This window comes from Austrofundulus limnaeus, unplaced genomic scaffold (genome assembly GCF_001266775.1).
Source record: "Austrofundulus limnaeus strain Quisiro unplaced genomic scaffold, Austrofundulus_limnaeus-1.0 Scaffold2, whole genome shotgun sequence".
Lineage (NCBI taxonomy): Eukaryota > Metazoa > Chordata > Actinopteri > Cyprinodontiformes > Rivulidae > Austrofundulus > Austrofundulus limnaeus.
The window spans coordinates 1,273,712-1,280,305 of NW_013952404.1; the positions used below are offsets into that span (position 1 = coordinate 1,273,712).

Genomic DNA, 6,594 nt, shown 5'->3' on the forward strand with positions numbered 1-6,594 from the left:
CATACATACAAAGAAATCAAACCATAAATGTCCAGAAATGAAGTTATTTGTTTTGGTGGTCTTACGATCGCATCTCTGCTTTTTGTGGATGATGTGGTCCTGTTGGCTTCATCGGAACAAGATCTGCAGCTCTCGCTGGAGCGGTTCGCGGCCGAGTACGAAGCAGCCGGGATGAGGCTCAGCGCCTCCAAATCCGAGGCCATGGTCTTGAGCCGGAGAAGGGTAGAGTGCCTTCTCCGGGTCAGGGGGGTCGTCCTGCCTCAAGTGGAGGAGTTTAAGTATCTGGGGATCTTGTTCACGGATGGGGATCTGTGTTGGGATCTGTTTTAATCACAAGCCAATTCATAACTAATATAACAAAGTGTTTAAATAAAAGCAAAATGAGAWAAAAACACAGGAACAGCCTTGAAAATGAATAATACAAAAATACATAAAGACCATAACTGATACCTCATATGGCATACATTTGTATCATATCCATGTGTGTAGGATTAAAATACAAAGCTGCTTTCCATTTCCATGTTTTTTTTCCAGTGTTTCATCGTTCTGACGCCACTGGGATCTGAAGCAACACAGAGCAAAGCTATAGATGCTATTGAGTTGGAAAAAGCTTCAGGGTTTCTCTTTTCAATTTCAGCAGGTAGGAAGCTCCAGATCCCACACATAAGAGGGAATGGTGGGGAGTGGTGGCGCAGAGGGTGGAGAAGCCAAGTCTGTGACTCGAGTAGGTCTGCCACGATTAGTCAATTATTAAAATAGTCCATGACTAATTTAATAATTGATTAGTCGTTTTTATTTTTTATTTTTTTTTGTTCTTTACTTTGTTTTTCTCTCCAAACTGCTTTGACACCTTCCACTGCCACAACTGCCTTTCTGTCCTTGACACACATGTGCAGTAGTGGTAACCGGAGTAGGCCGTGGACGTCACAAGACATTATACAGACAGGCTCTGGTATCATGGCTACCCGGTAATGGAGCTCAAAAGTGTGGGATCATTTTAAGAAAATGAAAGAGAAAGTAAAACTGAAAGGATAAAAATCAGCAGTCCTTTTTAATGCTGAAAACTACCCGTACAAAAAACCCTTTATTAAAACATTCACACTTGACATTTCATGTTTCTTATCACATATTAAGATAGCCTGTATGGGGTACTTAATTTTCTTCAAAAAATCTTRTAAAATAACTATTTTGTACATGACTCAAAGTAATAATAACATTGTCCATCTTCAGAATTCAACTGACACCCCCCCCCCCCATCTACTTTATTTGGACTAGACTTCATGCATCAGATTATAGTTGGCTCTGTTGGTAAATTTCAGAACTCAAAACCACAATTTAATGTTCTGGCTTCCACAAATTTTGGTTTGACCATAGTGTAGCCATGATTCCCTGTTTCTCCAAGACATTGGACTAAAATATCCACTTAGACTTTGCAAAAGCTGCGTATAGCCAAGAAACAGAATGCAGCATCAGATGACCCAGCTTCAGCTATCACTGACCTTAATCCCACTGTGAAGGTTTCAAATGAGTTAAGCCAAAGACAGAGCGACGAGCATGTGTGAGAACTGAGCTATAACAACAGAGATGCAAGCTATCAACAACCTGGAGTTTAAAATTCTATATACATTTGCATGGAAAAGTAAATCTGAGGGCTCCGCCCAGGCAGCTGATGTCTCAAAACACTGTTTCTGCACACATGCTGCTCTCCAGCAGCTGAGCCAAATTCACAGAACATAAATACAAAAAACAAAAGAGCAACTCGGTGACAACAGCAGCTATAATTCAACAGGGAAATGTCTCTCTGTAATTCATAGCAATTTGAGGTGAAGAAGCACATGAAAATGCTCCGCAGCTGTGCTCTATTCCCAAATGAGCCTTACTGTAGATCCATTATTTCTCAGCAGATCAAACACATCTGACTGGCTGCGTGTCAGATCCTCCCAGCCTTTCATTTGGATATATTTATGCCTTTTCAAAGCAACCCCATCATTCTGCCAGTGAAGGTGAGTCAATGAAGCCATAAAGGACCGAGCTGTAGTTTTCTTCACCCAGAACATGAGCTGCACACAGATGCCACAGAGGCTTTAAAGCTAAATCCCGAGTCATTTCCGTTTAATTTTGAACTGAAAATGCCTTCCATCGACGCTGAATGAAATAGTCCTCCCCACCTCTCGCTTATAATTTCCATTGCAAAACAACAAACTTTCCAGCTTTTTGAGAGCTGGAAACAGAGCCTTCTGRGCACGCCAAGCTGCTCCCCAAGGTAAAACTGCCCTACTTCCGTGAGTGTCCTCAGCATCCATCTGCCGCACCCGTAAATTGTGTTCGCCTGCAATTGCAGGTTATCTCATCTGTCAAAGCAGCCCTATCAATTTCACCGAGCAGTCTCAACAGAAGGCATTAACCCTCCAGCGTCATCCTGGCATCAAGCATTGAGGGACAATAAATGCCACTGATACCTCTGTATCAGATGAGCAGAGCTCAAACTAATGTTGTGACTGGCTGTGGCAGGCAGCATGAATAACAATGAATGCAAAGTGAGAATTAATTAAAGTCTCACTCTTGTTGTTCTCTGGCWAAAATAACACAATTATCTACTTCAAATGGGACGATAAGCAGAGTTTAGTCAGACAAAAAATAAACTATGCTTGAATTTARYAATAAACTGATTTTTCAAGAAGTAAAATTGATCGGATAATCTGTGTTAAACAGTTAAGTCTAGAAGCGAAATGTTTGTGTATAAAAGCCTAGAATTCCTTGAAGTAATGCACGTCATCCACCACATTTACAGCTATTTTAGACAACTCCTGTAAATCACCTAATGTTCTATCACATGTTGTGAAATCTAGTGAGATATGTGAAAGTTTAGAGTGTAACAGGTACCACTACTAATTAAAGTCAGATTGTTTTGGTGTATAACAATCCACTGTGTTGGCCATCTTAACAAAGGGTTAACAAGAAATTAATGAAATGAAGATGTCCTGAAAGTTTCATTAAGATCATCATGAAATATTTTGCTAATGGTAAAGATTTGTATTTATCCTTTATTTAACCAGGCACAACCTACTGAGAGAGATGTCTTTTTTCGAGAGAGGCCTGATAAATAAACACACACAAACACAAAGACATGAGGGAAACATTAATGCCGCTTTGCCTTCGGCACCAGGCAATAAATATTTACACACAATCAGCCTTTTTTGTTTTTTGCTTCCCAGAAGCACTTAAGAGACTATTTATCTGAGTTTAGATGCTGAGGGAGAGTCACTTATAACATTTTAATGTTTGTTTTCTAAAATGATAAAAGGTATAATGTGGCTTATTATTATTTTTTTGCTGTTATGTTATCTGTCATTTTTTGTTTTTGTCCGTTCAGAATATTAGGAAAAAATACTATCTTTTGTATCTCATTTATTGTTTTCTTTTTTAATCAACATTGATTAAAAAAACAACTTCACATATACCGTGGAATCTAAATATATACTGTTTTAAAAGTTGTTTTAATTGCATTTAAATGATATTGTAATACAATAAAACATGGCAGAAGCATAAAAAGCTGCAACTGATTTGGCACTYTACCAAGTCCAAAGGTTATTTCAGAGCTAAAAAAAAAAAGCCAAACCAGTTTGTCAATTTACACTAACTCCAATAATTATCAGATATGTAATTAAGTAGCTCTTTGGTAAGCAGTTTAGTTWGGATGGTGAACCATTAACCTAACTAAGAGGCCTAACCCTGTTTAGCATTTAGCTGTTAATAAGCTAACTAAGGTTTTCCTTTGAAACCAAAGCATTCGAAACAGTCTCCGCTTTACATTTTGTGGATGTGTTGATAACTTTAATAAAGAGGACAGAATGCTAAAGTCATTATGTCTGAACCAACCTCTCTGTTGGCTTGACCAAGTTGGTAGAACTTGAGGTTGAAAAAAAATGAAATGGACTGAGAGGAGACACAGTTTCACACTTTTTGGACAAAAAAAAGTTAATATTTAGTTGCAACCTCTGTGGAAGATAGCAATTACAAATGAAAACAAAACACTGTTAAAGAATGAGGCACAGCACAGGCTAAGCTTCCCAATTTCTCTTTCACAGTTTAGCCCACAGAGCCTGGGAGATAAACTAAAACATTCAGTGACAACGTGTTGCATTTTCAGCATCATGCTAAAAGCAAGGAGCTTTAAGAAATCCATAAAAATCAAACCAGATCAGATGAATGRCTGTGGACCTGCTCTGAACTGGGTGGAAACTAGTTCTACTGCTGAAGCCAACACTTTTTACTGTGCGAGTTGATTTCTGCTGAGATAAACTGCAATTGAACAAATTMAGCCACTTTAGGTGAGAAGAAATCCAGATTTTCATGAGTAAAGCGATGATGATTTCAATCGTTAGGGGCACAGCTTCGCTCGGAAAAGTCTTGTCTCTGTCTGCCTAAAAGGAAATCATTCATGGTGGGTCTTTTAGGAGGGGAAACTGCCTCTCGAGTGTCGATCAAAGCCCCACTGTAGCAGTGGAAACCCTCCCTCATTGACGCAGTTGGACTTCTCGGCGCTGTCCGCGGTGCTGATCAGCCTCTACTGTCCGAGCAGCTGGGCTCTGCTTCAGGATACGGATTTCTTTAATGCTGCCGTGTAATCCACAAGAGGGAGGGTGGTGATTACAGTAGGTGGTAGCGTTAGTGCCTCACGGTGGCCACTGGAGCCTCTAACCAGATGGCCACACAAAGGCGTTTGCGCGCGCGCACACGAGCTCATATGTTGGGAGTAGCTGAGGAGAGTTTGGAAACGCGACCTGTCTTAAATCAACCTCAAATAAAAACATCTCAGCAGTCTGTTCGTGCAGTTTGAAGGCAGTTTSATGCCGGGATCACAAGGGGACGATTTGGAATGCACATGAAGGATCCATGCGCGTCGGACACATCGGACCTCTCAGCTTATCCATTAGCATGAGAATGCAGCTTCCTTTCCTCTACAGATGTACATTTCTAATTAAATTAAATCTCCGTCTGAGAGCTCCACCGGTGATTAGGATACTTTGAARCTGTGATTGTCCCAAAGTCAGAGCCACCCTTCATCCAATAAACAGCCCCACCTMCTTTTGACAATTTAAACCCGATGAATTCACGGCACTCGCATCAAAATCGCTGCACCTTAAACTGCGAGCAAAACATGAAGCACAAACATCAAACATCAACGCAATAAACCGCCAAGTGCAGATATAATCCCTGCGGACTGCGCGGCAGTCTCATCAAGTGCACGTTTCAAACACATGAGGTTATTTCTTACCTGCACTTGCGGACAATTATCCATTATGTGCCACCAGAGGCTTTGCCTTTCCCCCCAGGTTAGAGCCTCACAGCCACTCCTTTTCGATTCATCCACTAAATCCGAGACAGAGCTGCAAAACAAACTGCCTCCCGAGCCGCATATCGCTTCCTCTCTTGCACTTGACAAGATTTGTTGTTTTTTTTTTCTTCTTCTTCTTCTTTTTCACCCCCAAAACCAGCAGATGCTGCGTTAAACCTGCGTTTTTGCCGGAAACAAGCTGCGACACGGAGCTTCACAGCATTTTTGTAGTTCCCCCTTCAAGTAAAAATAACCATTTCGCTGCAGTGTYGGCTTGTCTGTACATTTCCACTGTGGAGAGCCGCTACATGGCACAGGCGTTTTTCTGTTTGGTCCCTGCGGGTGATGGATCCGTGTCCTTGGAATGGTAGTCCAAAGTAGTTATCCAAACCAAAAGCGTATTGTCTTAAAAATATTTAAAAAGCCGAAACAAAATCCAAAAAAAGAGAGAAAAGTTCGGTGTTTGTTTTGTGAGAATCACTGACTCGTTTGTTCGTCCAAGAGTGCAAAGCTGCGAAGTCTCTGCGCCAAAACGACTGCAACAGAGCGGCGAACAGTCCGAGATAGTACAAATAAAAATGAAGTCTCTCGGAGCCCACGGAGAGGGAAGCCAGCGGGGGCAGAAGCGGGCAGGTCGGCCAGAAGCACTGCGTCTTTACGCAAACACGCACACAGGAGCGAAACCGGGCACCTGATTGCGCGTAACGAGCCACTTTGGACACATCCGCTGGGAATACAGCGCCGTCTGCAGCAGATTAGGGGCCGACCTGGGATTAGCTTCCACAAAGTAGCCTATCAGAGCTGCTGGCACGGTCTGTTTCATTGTAGGACGTATGCCAGTTATGCGTTTGGTTCGGTGCAGTGGTCTAAGGAGGCGCAGTTTATTCAGGATACTTTTCCTCACAGATTTGTCAAGAAAACAAATAAAAACTAAACAGATGCAGACTTTTCATTAGAAAAAAATCATAAATTGTAACTTTGGATTTTTAAATGTTATTTGCTTCAACATTATTTATACACAATTGTGATTTGTTTCTACAGATTAAAATAATGTTTAAATTACACTGCAATAAATAAATACAGTGATCATATTACATGAAGACAATTCGTCCATCCATCCATCCATCCATCCATCCATCCATCCATCCATCCATCCATCCATCCATCCATCCATCCATCCATCCATCCATCCATCCATCCAAGTATTTTTTATTCAGTTTTGAGGGTAGCTGGTGCTTGTCGTCAATAAAGTTAAA

The 6,594-nt window shown here is 41.2% G+C and overlaps 1 protein-coding gene across 4 annotated transcripts in view; it reads right to left on the bottom strand.

The window, feature by feature from the left end:
* Positions 1-6,258, bottom strand: part of LOC106518586 (leucine-rich repeat and fibronectin type-III domain-containing protein 2) — a 128,389-nt gene extending 122,131 nt beyond the window's left edge. For all 4 annotated transcript variants that reach the window (XM_014009959.1, XM_014009953.1, XM_014009946.1 and 1 more), the window contains exon 1: positions 5,279-6,258. The gene's annotated coding sequence lies outside the window, so the exon portion shown is untranslated. The remainder of the gene's footprint in view (positions 1-5,278) is intronic.
* Positions 6,259-6,594: the final 336 nt, after the last annotated feature.